The sequence below is a fragment of the Ooceraea biroi genome, chromosome 7, assembly GCF_003672135.1.
Source record: "Ooceraea biroi isolate clonal line C1 chromosome 7, Obir_v5.4, whole genome shotgun sequence".
In the NCBI taxonomy this organism is placed as follows: Eukaryota; Metazoa; Arthropoda; class Insecta; order Hymenoptera; family Formicidae; genus Ooceraea; species Ooceraea biroi.
The window spans coordinates 887,312-901,446 of record NC_039512.1 but is presented as its reverse complement, the minus strand read 5'-3'; the positions used below and the strand labels follow the sequence as shown (position 1 = coordinate 901,446).

The following is a 14,135-nucleotide window of genomic DNA, read 5'->3' as shown; positions in this document are numbered from 1 at the left end:
CCTTTCAAAAGCCATCCTTCGCGGCTAACGAAAGTGCTGATTCCATGCGCGCCAAGCTCCAAGCGCGAAATTTATTTCGCACAAATAATCCATCTGGTAAACCTCTTTAGCATACCCGCGAATTTTATGTCGCTGCAAATGGAAACTTAAGCCAGATTACTTTCCGCATTTTTGCGGAGCTCCGCGCCCGCTTGCGAGTGTTACATGGCATTAATGATAACGGAAGGCAGTATAAAAGGCAGGATGCAGGAGAAATAATAACGTGCGAATAATATTTTGCGCAAAAATATTACACTATGCAAAATGGCAGCGTCCTGTAATAATTACGAGAAATGTGTTGATAAATGCGCCGCTTTGGTAATTCCACATTTCGGTTAACAGACAAATCCCCGCATTCGAAAGAACCTGGCGTTAAAATTAAAATTGGGAGTGACCGGAGCACTCCGCGAATCAATAACGCAACGTGTAACGTTGTGTATTCATGCAATAAATGTTACATACGTTTATTGTACAGTGGATATCTGTTATAGAATAACAATATCTGCCGTGTCGCTGATAATATATCCGGTCATAATACTACTAACATAGTACGCGACTGTGTAGCAGATTTAGCGGATTGTCAGCTTTTGCAAAAGAGAAGAATTAGCTGCGCGCGTTACTTTCGGATGATTGCGGAGATATACGGGAATCTGTATAATTTCCACGTACGACGACCTGGCGGATATTAATATGCAGTCGATGTGGACCCACGCATATTCTGCCGTCATGCCTTCATTACGTTAGTGACGACGCGCTATTCGCTGACTCATATTACGAAATAAACGAGCATGAAACGCTGTGATATGGAATATGGACCGCCATCGATATTTACATAATTATAGTAATTTCGATTCGCAGCATTTATCGGGAATTGCGGTTATTAGAAAGTCCCAGGTAGAAATAAGGTCCATAATTTGCAATTTCACGTGCATATATACTCGATTGAATTTGTGCGCGAATTTCACTGTGACCTATCGATACCTATCGATACGCATGTTCCGTGCGATGTCTCCTGAAAAAGTTTGTCCATGTTGTTTATATAAAAATCCTGCATGCAAAACGTGTACGTTCGTGGAAGGTCGTAAATCGAAATTCATACCTGACACGAGTATTTTATTTTCGACAAAGAGCAGACCACGAGAATACAATGGGCGTTCCTTGCCTGCCTCACTCAGACTGAATTTAATCGAACATTATGCTTCGAATACGCTTCCGGTACGATAAAATAATAATAAATACCGAGAAGTTGGAGTCTCGCGCGGTAAGAAAATAAGAAAATCGAAGAACGGAAAGCTCGCCGGGCTGCAACGTACAATGCAGCGCGCGATATTGAAGTTTCAAGAAGCGTAGCAGCCGCTTCGAGTATTTCACATTCGACAAAAGAGGGGGATTCGAGGAACAATACATGGCTCACTGTCAACAAAACGTCGTCCAGCATTCCCAGGACAATCCCTTCGCTCGCTGGTACCTTCGTCGTTCGCCCCGGCGTAAAATCGATCTCGTTAAAACTTTCCGAGGCGGACGCACCAGTTTCGGAAACTTGTGCGAGATGATGCGGGATAAGGAAGACGAAAGACGTGTCAGAGGATACAGAGGACAGTGCCGGCAAAGGGAAGGCATAAAATTGGGATCGCGCGCGCAATCGACTGATTTGTCCTATCCGAGCGAGTTCACGATGATTTTAGTTAACGGAGAAAACACGGACGGCGATTCTCCGTCCTTTCCATCCCCGCGCGAGTGCGGGCGGTCTCGTTTCTCCTGCTGCGGTAATCATTCGCAAAGTTCGTCGTGGCGGTTCCATTAACGTAATTGTCACGAGATTTCGCTATGGAGCCGGATATATCGCGATACAAGGAACTATCCCGGTGAAAGCTGGAATGCGCTGCGAGACGTGAAACTTTGGGCATGCAAGCTGTATTGAAACGTTGTAACTTGGAGTGTAGCGCGAGGCTTGTAAGATGTAATTTCCTCGGGGATTCGCGGCGCGAAACTTCACGGCGCGGTTGCTTGGCTGGTGTGAGCGTTTTAAATCGCTGCGTTGATTCACGGATCATAATTCGGCATCGGCTGCGAATGAAGTTTTATCAGGACCCGTCAGCGCTCTCGCGTGTTGATCGCGCGATTGTCACGGACGGTGTTGGTTCACCGCCAATCCTGAAAAATTATATGAACGACCCGTCTCGCAAACAGCACGCAGGCACGCTCACCATAAAATCGGTCGGAACAAAGGACTCGAGTGGTATTAATATCTGACGGCGTCCACTGGGCTGTAAAATCGAAACTCGGATCCCTGACGATCGTAACGTGAATTTCAGCTCGTTTATTGGAATCACGCGAAGTGACGCGCCTGTCGCATCGAAAAATTCACCGGACTTTACGAGAGCGCGGATAATTATCTTGACCGAATTATTTGTCATTCCGCGGCTGTAATTCGGTCAGTGCTATTTGTGCGGACGACGTGTCCACAAAAGTAGACCGAAAAGTCGGACGTATCCCTGTATAAAAGAGCCGCTGAAAATAACCATCCGAATAATGATATAATCCGCGTCGCGAGGTAATTGTGCCACGCGTGTGTCACGAACGGGAGCGAAGACGGTTTGGGAACGGTAATTGGCACGAAAGAGCGCGCGCAACCGGAGGGTGGATTTGATTTGCAAATTTGGGTAAATCCGCCACGCTTCCCCTCGCGGAATCTCTAGTCCTCTCTTCTTCTTCTTTCACTGCCGAGTACCACCCTGCGGTGACGTACGGCGCGGCGTCCTTCATCATGCGCGCGCTTCGTCCTGCAGGACGCCCCCGTGGTCCCCGCGAGACACGCGGCCGAGAAAAGGCGCGCCGCCGCATGAATTTTAATTTCGCCCCGCCTCGTCGCCGGCCGCGCGATGCACTCGGGACGACGTAACGAGCGGCTAAAGTTTTTCGAGGAAAAATTAAAAGTTTCGCCGGGTGTTCGCCATCGCCGCGACGCAACGTTCTCCTCCGACGGTTGACAAGCTCCGTGGCTCTCGGCGCAGGTACGCTGCTATCTCAGTGTACCTTAATGCCCCGTAAAGTAATTACGTCGACAAAGTCACCGACAGGGGTGATTTCCATGCGGTTACGAGTAGCCGATTTATCTCCCGGAAGGCGGCTCGGCAATCACGTTGATATTTATATTGAAAATTTGTGAAATTCGCTTACGTACATTCGACTGCAAAGCGGATATTCGTAAAGCACATTTATTTCGAATTATTGCGTTATGAGACGTTACATTGTACCTTTTTGTACCCAACTCACTGTGTAATTCATCAAACATACGTACTACATAATAAATTTTTAAACATCAAACGCGAAAATCTCGGAATATATATAAGTCAAATTTTAATTTGCGTTTGCAATGATAATGTTAGAGACTTGTAATTAGCAAAAAATGTTCCGATAAGTTAAACGATTCGATATGATAAGATAAAATATAGTGGTCGCTTGCATTGGTTACACATTAGTTGAACGAAGGTCTATCGGAAGTGGCACCAACTGGATTTCATTTCTTCGCCCTTCGCAATGAAAACGACGGAGGATGTTTGCCAGCGACATTCGCCGCTAGCACGCGTGTTTCCATTCAGCGATGAAATTTTCAATTCGACGACTTACGCAAGAGCACCAAGAGAAGCGGATGGCGACGCAAGAGCGACAAGGAGAAAAGAAAACGGAGGAAGAGAGGGAAAAGAGCACGCGACGTAAAAGACTTTTGATGTCGGACCCGCGCAATCTGGCCGCGTCTACGAGGAGGCGGAAGCGCGGTCGTTCGCTCGCGCGGGCGGAAGGAGGCGGACAGATTTGCAAGCCAGATTGAAATTTTGAAATTTAAATCTCGCCGAGACTTAAGCTTAAAAAGTCCCGCGGCCTTCCGCGCGGCGGAAGACAGAAGGAGAGCGCTGAGAGGGGAGGGAAAGAGGGGGGCGGATGTAGGTATTCGAATGCGAGCAAGGTCTCGCTAATTGTCGGATAATTTCGCCGGAGCCGGAGAAATTCAGAGGGATCAAACGGTACTTGGCGCATGGCGGGGCGCGTGGTACACGATCCCGGGGTTGCCAGGGAGAAACGTTTTGTCCTAAATTTATATGCATCACAATGTATATACGAATCGTAATTGCAGTCCTCTTTCCTCTCTCCTTCACCCCCCCCCCCCCTGCGACTTGAGCAGGAGACGGCGGACTGATAGAGGACACGAGAATATCGCAGTTAATTCTCGGCGAGAATGTCCCGCTACGTTTCATTTGCGAGCGGGATCTACCTCTTGAATAAATACGTCCGTTGTGCGACTTATTCAATTCGTACATCAAAGCACATTTCTCGCGAACGAACAGAGCGTGCCTCGCGTGCACTCGCGGTGATCGTTAGAGAGCGAGCAAGTAAAGGAAATTATACGAATATCTCAGAGTTAGATAAAATGTGAGCATAAACAGTAAGACACGCGAAAACGGCTAAATTAATGTCTTAACGAAGGAAGAGCGATTAAAGTGTCGTGGCGCAACGAATTTCGTATCTCCCATTTGCTCGATATTCACCTCACAGGAATTTCACCCCTTCCGATATTGTAATGAGGACGCGTTCATTCCCGGCAAATAAAGCCGCTTTCGTTCGTCTTCGCGATCTTTCGCCGCTCTCATTGCTAATGTTAACAAACCGTGCTATTTTCTCCCCGTCCGCCACCCCGCCGAAACTTTCATGGCACCGTCGGTGTATTCGTGCGGTGGTAAAGTAACTCGTTACTTCACTTTGTTCTTTGAATTGGATAGTTTTCCATTAGCAATCATAACAACGTCCTTTGGCCCCGTGCCTTGAGACTGATGGAGACGGCAAAGAGGGTGGCAACCAGCGTGGCGCGGGGGTGGGTTTGTTTATTCAAGCTTTCGCGTTACCCTCTGAGCTACTGGCAGAGGAGGTTAGCCTTGTTTTCCGTCCACGTAGTTCGTGTTAATTTCCATTTTTATTACAAAGTGAATTGCATTTGCCTCCACCCCCGTCCTACCCTACCTGATTATTACCTCTTGTTGCACAATGAAATGGTGACTACAAACTAACGTAACTTTGATAACTTACGTATCGAAGTTGCGGAGTTGGATGCGAATGTGTCACTTACCTATAACATAAAGAAAAATATATCGTTAGTTCACGGAATTACAGAATCGATTCTAATGTAAAGAGCTAACAACGATGTATGTCTTGATATTGATCAAATAATACGCTGAACAGTCGCGATATTATTCAGAAAGCAGCCACAGAAATACCTAGAATCACCTGTTCCAACTAATACGTTAGACAGGCAAACATAATTAAAATTTCTATCGTGTTTGACGCTTCTCCGTCTTGCTTCTTACGAAACTTTGTCAAATATCGAAGAATCTGAGCGGTAATGATGAGAGAGTTCTATCATCTCGCACTTTTGTTGCACTTTATTGTACACGTTGAAATGTACAGTATTACATATTATACGTTTTGTACATGTCAGATTTATGAGAAAGGTACAACAACACGACAGTAACCGAAGGAATCCAAGCGGACGGAAGGCTGCGCGAGTTTTGATGAGCACTAAAATCTCCAAGATTCGTATCTACAACTCGCCCTCGATCGAGCGAAAGAACGTAGGCCGTAAAGAGGAACCATGAAATATCAATGCTCGATATTTACGCAGCCCGATACAACCGCGAAGAACAATCGAGCGTAAGCAACGATATTAGCGATAAAGGCGTAAACACTCGCTCGCTCGTGATACCTTTCCCGCCGTAGTGTTTATGAGCGCCCGCGTGATATCGAGCACAGTTCGATAATAAAAAGAATCTCGTATAACGGAGATGGAAGTAAGGGACGCGCTTCGCGATCAAGCCGACTCGTGATTCCGAGCGCGTAAACCGAATCAGTTCCGCTTTAGGTGCTCCGGTTGTTATCTCGTCGGCAACCCCCTGCATTTACAATGCTCCATGCTCTAAAAAATATACCGTATCCGCGTACATCAAGAAGGGTATATATCGCGGAGGTAGTCTTCCGATTGAAGCTCTATCCGATTAGAGCGTGCGCATGTGACGTGGTATAATACAGATATGTATGTGTGAATGTCTGTACCACATTGAATCCCGGGGTGCACACAGTGCGCGCACGAGCTCTTTGGTAAGCAGCATCTATAAAGGCACAACCATAACGGAGCATAATTCAACCCGGTTCCAGTATCTATAGCGTTAACTCCATTCTCCGGCACTGCGTCGTACACGCTCCCTGTATCCGGTCGCAACGCACTGCCGTAATGCATTATATCTGACTAGGGTGCCCTTTGTATAAGCTACCACTGGAATTACCGTCTATAACTTAGGAGATTTTTAACATATCATTGACAAGTATCAAAAGATGTCAGAAGCTTGCCTTGCGATCGTCAATTCGTCTCAGTCAAATCCGAGGATTATGAATCTGAACGTTAAGTGGACACGGCTAATCTGGATCACGGCTAATTTGGATCACGGCACTATGATGATGATTCTAGGGGAATGATCAATGAAACGTTAAATGAGATCTAAAAACAAGGAAGGAGGTTTCATTCAACAAAAATAATACTAAAATTTGTCCTAACAATTTACCGAAGTAAAGAGTCTTCGTCAACGCGACACCACATCGGGGACAGACGTATTTCAGCGGATGCGCGTACCATGTGCCCAGGCCCCATTTTCTCCCGCGCTGAAGGAAACAACGAGAGCGAGGTTCATCTATCTTGCTCGGAATCGCGTTGCATCTCGACAAATGCAACACCGCTGGGAAAATGCACCGCTGGATAAACTTTCGAGGATATAACGTCGCGCGGGGACAAACGCCGGGGGAGATGAAACGCCGGACGGGGAGTTTTATGCACGCGATCAAAAAAGCTGCCGGCGACCGCCGAGGAAAACGAGGAAATTGAGGAAATCGAAAATTCACCGATGGTTCGAAGGCTGTCGCAACGGAGCACGCGCGCATATATATTTTATGTACACACATATACATATTTACATACGCATTCTATGTAAAAGTACTCATGAATGCATTACGTAATTTCAGGGGGATGTAAATCAGAATGAGTATTATATATCGGTGGTGCCTGCGCTTCTCGGACGTCGAGGACGCATTGGTGAGATGAGAAATGATGTCGCAAGAATACCGATATCGCGAGACTTACGAGAAATTTAAAAGCCGTTCTATGATACTCCCGACGAGCAACGCAAAACCAACTCAATGTGCGTAAAGCTGTAACGTATGTATCCCCGTCGTGTCCCCGTCGTGTCGGTCCTTTCAACGTAAATCTTTCCTTCCTCGCGTCAATCGCGAGGGACGCAGGACGGAAATTACGGGACGCCGCTGTACGCGTGGCGCACCAAGTCGATAGGTATTTCCACGTCGACGAAAAATACGTTACAAATCCAACTTTAACCTCCTCGAGATTCCGGTCACGTAGCCTCGTCCAAAGATATATATCGTATATCGCACGGCGCGTCGGTCCTCTTTCACGTACCCCACTTTCGAACCTTATTCCGCATTCTTCGACCCGCCCCCGAAGCTAATGTCACACGCCCGCTGAAAACTTATACGGGGCTCTCTCTCCCCCGGGTTAAACCGCATTTAATGAATTTATTGGTGAAGAGTGTTATCGAGATAAAAATAGCTTCAGTGGAATCGCATCGCGACGTGTGATACTTCTGCAAATAATTTATCGCGTTGTTATGATAGAAATTTCAGATAAATGAAATATCTTTCTCACCTCGTTGAATGTCATCGTAAGGATTAATGATTAATGTTGGTTATGATATTGCAGAACGAATCGGATAGCTCTTGTGAACACGACGAATGCGATGTGGATTTTGCAATCGGGTTACAGTAACCCTGTGAATAAAGTTTCACGGACCAGCAGTGTCGTCTTTCTGTGTCGCTTTGTGCGTGATATTTGTGAGCAAAATTTTATTTGTTGGAAATCGTGCGGTGCTTACTTTGGTAATAAATATACTTTTCGATCAAAATAATGCCCGAAAGGTCTTTGAAACTTAATTCCTCTACGTTGCGCGACCATACACTGCAGTTATACAAAATGTATAAATGCGATTATTTAGAATAGATACTTTTTAAACTAATACAAGTGCATAACGTTATCTGAAAACAGAGTCAGTCTCTTATATATGTTATCATATATTATTTCAAAACGAATGCAAACTTATGTGACATGTATCAGATTCCGGAAAATTTTTATTTGCATATAAAAATTTTTTATATTTCATGTTCATAAAATTGTCAAGTTTTGTAACTTTAAATAAATTGAATTTTTTAGCGGGAAACAATACTTTAACATGTACGATTCTTTTGTTTTTGTACTGTTTGTTATAATAAGATATTGCATTCATAATGTGTTAATTTGTTAAGAAGCATGATTTTATATCAGAAAATAGTATTTCTATTGGAAGCACTTGGTATAGCTGAATATGCACGGAAAGGGAATTTTCGTGCCCATGAAATTCGTTATTAATATATTCAAAACGGATATTGAACAAACGAATCCTACGGTATGCAAATGTATTCTAGACTACGACGAAATCTTTTATTTAAATTTTCCATTTGCAAAAAGAACCGCGATAGATGACCTAGATATTCGCGTTGTCTACCTATCATTTTGTTCCATTCTGATGACGTTTATTTATTCATTCGTCGAATCCGCTTCGACCAAAATTAGTTTAACTGATTTCATTGTATCGATTCGATACTATCGAGGATAAGCGATGACAGAAAACCGGTTAGATTTATTATTTATATAACCTTGTATGTGTTGTATTTGGTACAGATAAACTTGTCTCTCTCTCTCTCATAAAATTTATACCGTACGTTATCGCATGTATATATTATATAATCATTAATTAATTATACATACATAATAAAATTGAATCATGGGAAGCATGTCAGTATCTTCTAACCAAAGAAAAATCAAACATTATTCTAAGAGTTGTGAAATACATAAATTACTTCCTCATTGGTGCTCTAATAAATAAATCGAAGTTTTCCGATAAGCATCTTGCTTACAAAAATAAACTTCGTAAAGCGAACCAGACGGAAATTTAAGAAGGTAAGCGCATCATCTCGTTTCTTTAAACTCTCTCTATCATCAGTAGTATCATATTCTCGAGATAATCCACGTTTCGCGTGCATGTGTGATCCTCTTTATCATCATTGGTGGACAGAATCGGCCGATTAACTTAATAACGACACACAAACACACACACACACATATCTTTGCTATTCACTCCGAAATTCCGAGCGCATCAAGCTGCATCCCTACGAATAATCTCGTTCCTTCTTCACTCTCCTCCCCCCCCCCCCTTAACAAACCGTACCCTATCTGTTAACATAACCTGCGCGATTTCATCCGTGTGGAGCGGTCGCGCAGTAATATATCCTTAAGCTCACGATTACCGGCTTCGGAGTCTCGTTCACGACGGCGGCAACAGGTTACCAGCACGCGCCGCTCGACGAGTCGAGTCGACACGGCCGTATCGCACTCTGTGTGCGTGTGCTGCGCGCTCGATCGTCGCGTGTCCCACTCGTTCTCACTCACTCTTTCCCGCTCTCTCTCTCTCTCTCTCTTTCTTTCTCTCTCGCTCTCTCACTCTCATTCGTTCTCTTCACTATCCTGACCACCCGTAATGCCGTCGTGCGGTACCCCTCACGTCGCGCTGCACGTCGTGTTCACCGCGGGCCGTGATCGCGCGAACCTGAGGGGAGGGGAAGGTAATGTGTGTTACTTTGATCTGACCTATGATCCATAGACCGTTCGCCGAATAGAGCGTTGCGCTGCAACCCGCTGCTGCGAACCGGCGGCTCGAGCGCGATGCTGCGTCGTCTCCCGGAGAATCGGTCCCGCGACGCACCCCCGCCGTGTCACGGGCACGTATGCCGTGGCGCAAGCGACGAAGTGGCGGTGACGATCGCCGACCGCTTAGGCTGCTGCCCTAAGTATCACCGATGAGCGTTCGCGCAGCTGCGCGCGTGCCACACGCATACGCGTAGCGCGTATCGTCCGCCCTCGCTGCCCGTCCGTCCGCGTCCGTCCGGTCCCTGCTCTTTCTCAGATCTCTCGATGTGAAGGACAACGTGGCGCGAGCGAGCGCGTTACAGCGCTTCCGACCTTCGACCTCCGCACCTTCGTAACACCTCTTTCGCACGATCTTCGGTCTCTTTCCGTTAAGTGTCTCTGTGATCTTGCAAGGTACTGTCGGTCACCGTGACGAAGAGGTATACGATTAAACAGGCGGAAGCCTGAGGGCTCGCACGCGCGTCGGGAGCCGCGCGGGATCGCGCCTCGCCGATGACTCACGGCACGAGAGGCGCGCGATGAGGCTTCTCTCGCTCGCAAGCTTTTAAAAACGCGGTGCAGAAACACACGCAGAGCGCGCGGCGTGGCGTGGCGTGGCGGCGAGTCGGATGGCTGACTGGCGGAAAGCCGACGACTCTCGGTCGGTCTCGGCTCTCGGTCGTGGCCGTGGGGATCGCTGCTGGCTGGTAACGCGCGCGGGAGGGTGCTCGGCAGCGAGGGCGAGGGGTCTTAGGGGGGGGTTGGTTGCTGGAAACTCCGGTGGTAGGGTGGTAGCGGCGGAGATGGTGAACCGGGGGGGTTTCGTACGAGCGTCAAGTGAGAAAGAGAGACACGAGTGAGGGAACACGGTAGAATGAGATGGCGAACGGGGTTGGAGACGGTGGCGCGAGAGAGACGCGGAAAGGGAGAAGAGGATCGCGGGGGTGGCTGCCGCGTGGGGTCGCGAGAGAGAACTCGCCTCGTGGCGAGATACACGCGAGAGGGAGATGGCACAGTCGCGGGGTGGGTTCGCGAGGGGGTTGCCCGCCCGACGTGTAGTGAAGTAGCAACAGGCGGCAGCCGTCCTCTCTCTCCTTCGCTAGTGCCGGCGAGCGCCGCGCATCACGTTCCTCGTCGTCGGCTGGCGCCGCTACCGTCGACGCTCTGACGTCACGGCGTCGTGACGTAGGCGTGGTCACGGATGCGCACTAACACCTCGCCTGTCACCGTTGTCATAGTGACTGCTTCGCCGATGCCCGCGTTTCGCCTGCCGCTCCCCGTTGCATCCCCCGTGCCGCGCTCTCTGCGCTCACCCCACTCTCCGTGCACCGTCCACCCCCGTTCTCGCAACCCCGCTCGCTCATGGTTCTCCGTCTCGTTCTCGCTGAGCGCGAGTGCCGCTCTTCGCCTACGTCCGATATACGCCGACGGCGTATACAGGCTACGGGGGTGAGAGCGAGCACGAGTGAGATGGAGAAAGAGAAAGAGAGAAGCAGAAAGGAGAGAACAGAGACAACGGGGGAATCGCGAAGGGAGGAAAAGCGAGGGAGAAAGAGAAAGAGAGAGCGCAACTACGCAGCTGGGGGTGAGAGACAGTGAGAAAGGGAGCGCGCGAGCGTCCCGAGCGTGTTGGTGTATACGTGCGTTGTCACGGTAACCGTGCCTCAAAACAAGCCTGCGCGTTTTTCAATTCGAATGCACTCCCTGGGAAGAGATGAGGTTATAATGAAGTCCCTGCCACCCCCGCCTGTGTTCACTCGCCCGCTCCCTAGGTTGCTTGCTTGCTCGCTCGCTCGCTCACTCTCCCGCTTGTTCGCTACTTGCTGCGTCGTTGCGTAACGCACGCCGCCGTCGCGTCTCGTCGTGCCTCCGTCAACCAGTACCCACCATCGAATGGGAGAGGACGAAGGAGTATGCGAATAAGGCTTTTATTATACGAGTGCTAACGTGAACGCTCTCAGGGACGATTATGAAGAAAATTCTCTTTGATCCTCCTTCCCGTGATCAGCGTGGATAATAAATTCGTCTCTATCTGTTGCTGCGAAAGGGATCGGCGACTGATTAGAGTGGGATAATTTCGCTCAAGGTTGATATCGCATTCCTCGGGAAATCGAACCGAAACGCCAGCCGCGTGATCGGCCGCGGAAGTTACTGTTGGATCGCGTATTGATTGCGGCAATTTTGCACGGTACGACGGTTATTATGCGTTGGAAACGCGCGCGCGCATCATGGCTCACGCATTATGAACATCGACACGATCAAGTTCCGAGTAAAGCGTCTGTCCTATGGCTTGATCCAGACTTCAACCATTAGGCATGCCGCGGTGTTATATGTATCTGGGACTAATGAGATTTCCATGTACGGTGGATGAATTGCTTTGGATGCACTCGCGTACACGACGGACCATTTCTGTATGTCGATAGCGCATGTTTCTCTCTCTCTCTCTCTATCCATGGCGGTTCGGAGACATACCTTATTAATGGATTTATCATCCTTCGCGGCGCACATAATTACGAATAAAGCAGTTCTCAGGCAAAGAAGAATACTTTTTCCAATATATACGAACGACGTAAAAGTTTTATGTTATAAATGATTTTACCGTACGCTTAATTGTGACATCATCAGCGCGATGAAGAAATACTTCAACACCTTGCGTGGGCATAGTCAAGATATTGATCTACTAGTTAATTGCGTTAATTCCATTCCTGAAACACAAACCCGCCCACAAAATGGAGAAACGAAGCAATTTGAGGCGATAAAGAAGCAAAAAGCTCACGGAATTGGTTTCTGCTTCTTCAGGATTGAAATTCTGCCCTTGGCACACACATAAATAGGTTCTTAATTATCCTTAATTCGCACCAAATCGAGCTTGCAGGCGTGACGAGCAGCGCGACGCACGGTGTCATTAACGAAATAATGGGAATTAATTTTGATTAGTGCTTCGTTTCGGCGAATCAATCGCGCTCTCGGGAAAGCGATTCAATTCCGCCATTATGGATTCCAATGAACAGGCCGCGCACATGCAATAATTTAATTCCGAAACCCAGCCTTTGTGACAGAATCCGCACGCGTATTCGAAATCAACGCTTCCAGAGATACAAGCGCACGTAGGATTTTCCGTAACTTTGCAGCAATTGTGCTCGTATTAGATTAGGAATCATCTCTTACTACGTCAGGCATAATAAAAGTTAACATAAACGCATCTGCAATTAAAATTATTTTTAATATATTACATAAATAATCTCTATAATATTGTTCTAATAAACAATAATTGAAAATAAGCAATAAACAAAAATTGAAAAAATCCGTCGATAGTTTAAACGTAGATCAAAAGACATTACATAACATTTTATATCGAAATCGACTTAATTATTGTTATTTAATTTAATCGCAATATTACCGCAAAACAGGAAAGATATATAAATATTACGTCATGTACGTTATTAGTTACAGACATTTAATTGGTTTGTTTGAAATTGTTTTTCGTCTTCATGCATTTTATGCGAAATTATATCTCGAAAGTATTAGAATCCGTCCCACTCGCAGCGCTCGCTCGAGTATTTCCTGCGTTAATAGGATCCCATGGCAACAGAGATGAGTATTCCTCGGTATGCTTTCAGACCTCCCTTCAACCCCCTTCGAGCCCACTACCTCTCTTACCCTCGACCTAATTATGTTTATGCCACGTGACCTCCTTCTCTCTGAGGGACGATAGGCGGGACATACCTCGTCGGGCTCGCGCGTCCACAAATTACGTTACAAAGGAACCCTAATTAGTTGCATAATTGTAACATTAGTCGAGCAAGCTCGCAGTAAAAATGTTTATTAAATTAAGGGCTCTAAGATGCGGCTTGCGCTCTAGTTGAATTTAAAGCGTGTCTGACTACATACGGCTCCCTTCACTTGCTACCATCGCAGCTCGAGTGATTTGATCGATTTGATATTCAATCACGTCTAACCGAATCAGCATCAGCGTCAGACTAAACTGTCTTTTTAGACTAATTCAGGTTTATAAGAATTTTATTTTTTAAATGTGTATTGTAGGTATAAAGATATGTTATCACGTAAAGGTACTTTGTCTCCTGCGCATTAAATCTTTACCGATTTTCGATGAGAAAATAGATTTATATTGTTACGTTTATACATTGCAAAAATGATTAAACGCCTCGAAACGTTTCAGATTAGAGCGATTAAATTCGAAATATGAATTTATGCTCGAAGGATGTCTATTCTAATCCCTTTCGTGTGCAAAAGAAGGGAGCAA

General features: G+C 46.7%; 1 protein-coding gene across 8 annotated transcripts in view; it reads right to left on the bottom strand.

Annotated features, from left to right (window-relative positions):
* LOC105284382 (CUGBP Elav-like family member 4) overlaps positions 1 to 14,135 on the bottom strand; it is a 525,177-nt gene that overhangs the window by 223,835 nt on the left and 287,207 nt on the right. Inside the window, exon 1 of one of the 8 annotated variants that reach the window (XM_011347823.3) lies at positions 9,833 to 10,481. The exons of 5 other annotated variants lie outside the window; for them this stretch is intronic. The gene's annotated coding sequence lies outside the window, so the exon portion shown is untranslated. Of the gene's footprint in view, positions 1 to 9,832; positions 10,482 to 14,135 lie in introns of those variants that run through there. 2 more of the 8 variants (XM_011347811.3, XM_011347818.3) reach the window with 2 other exon arrangements.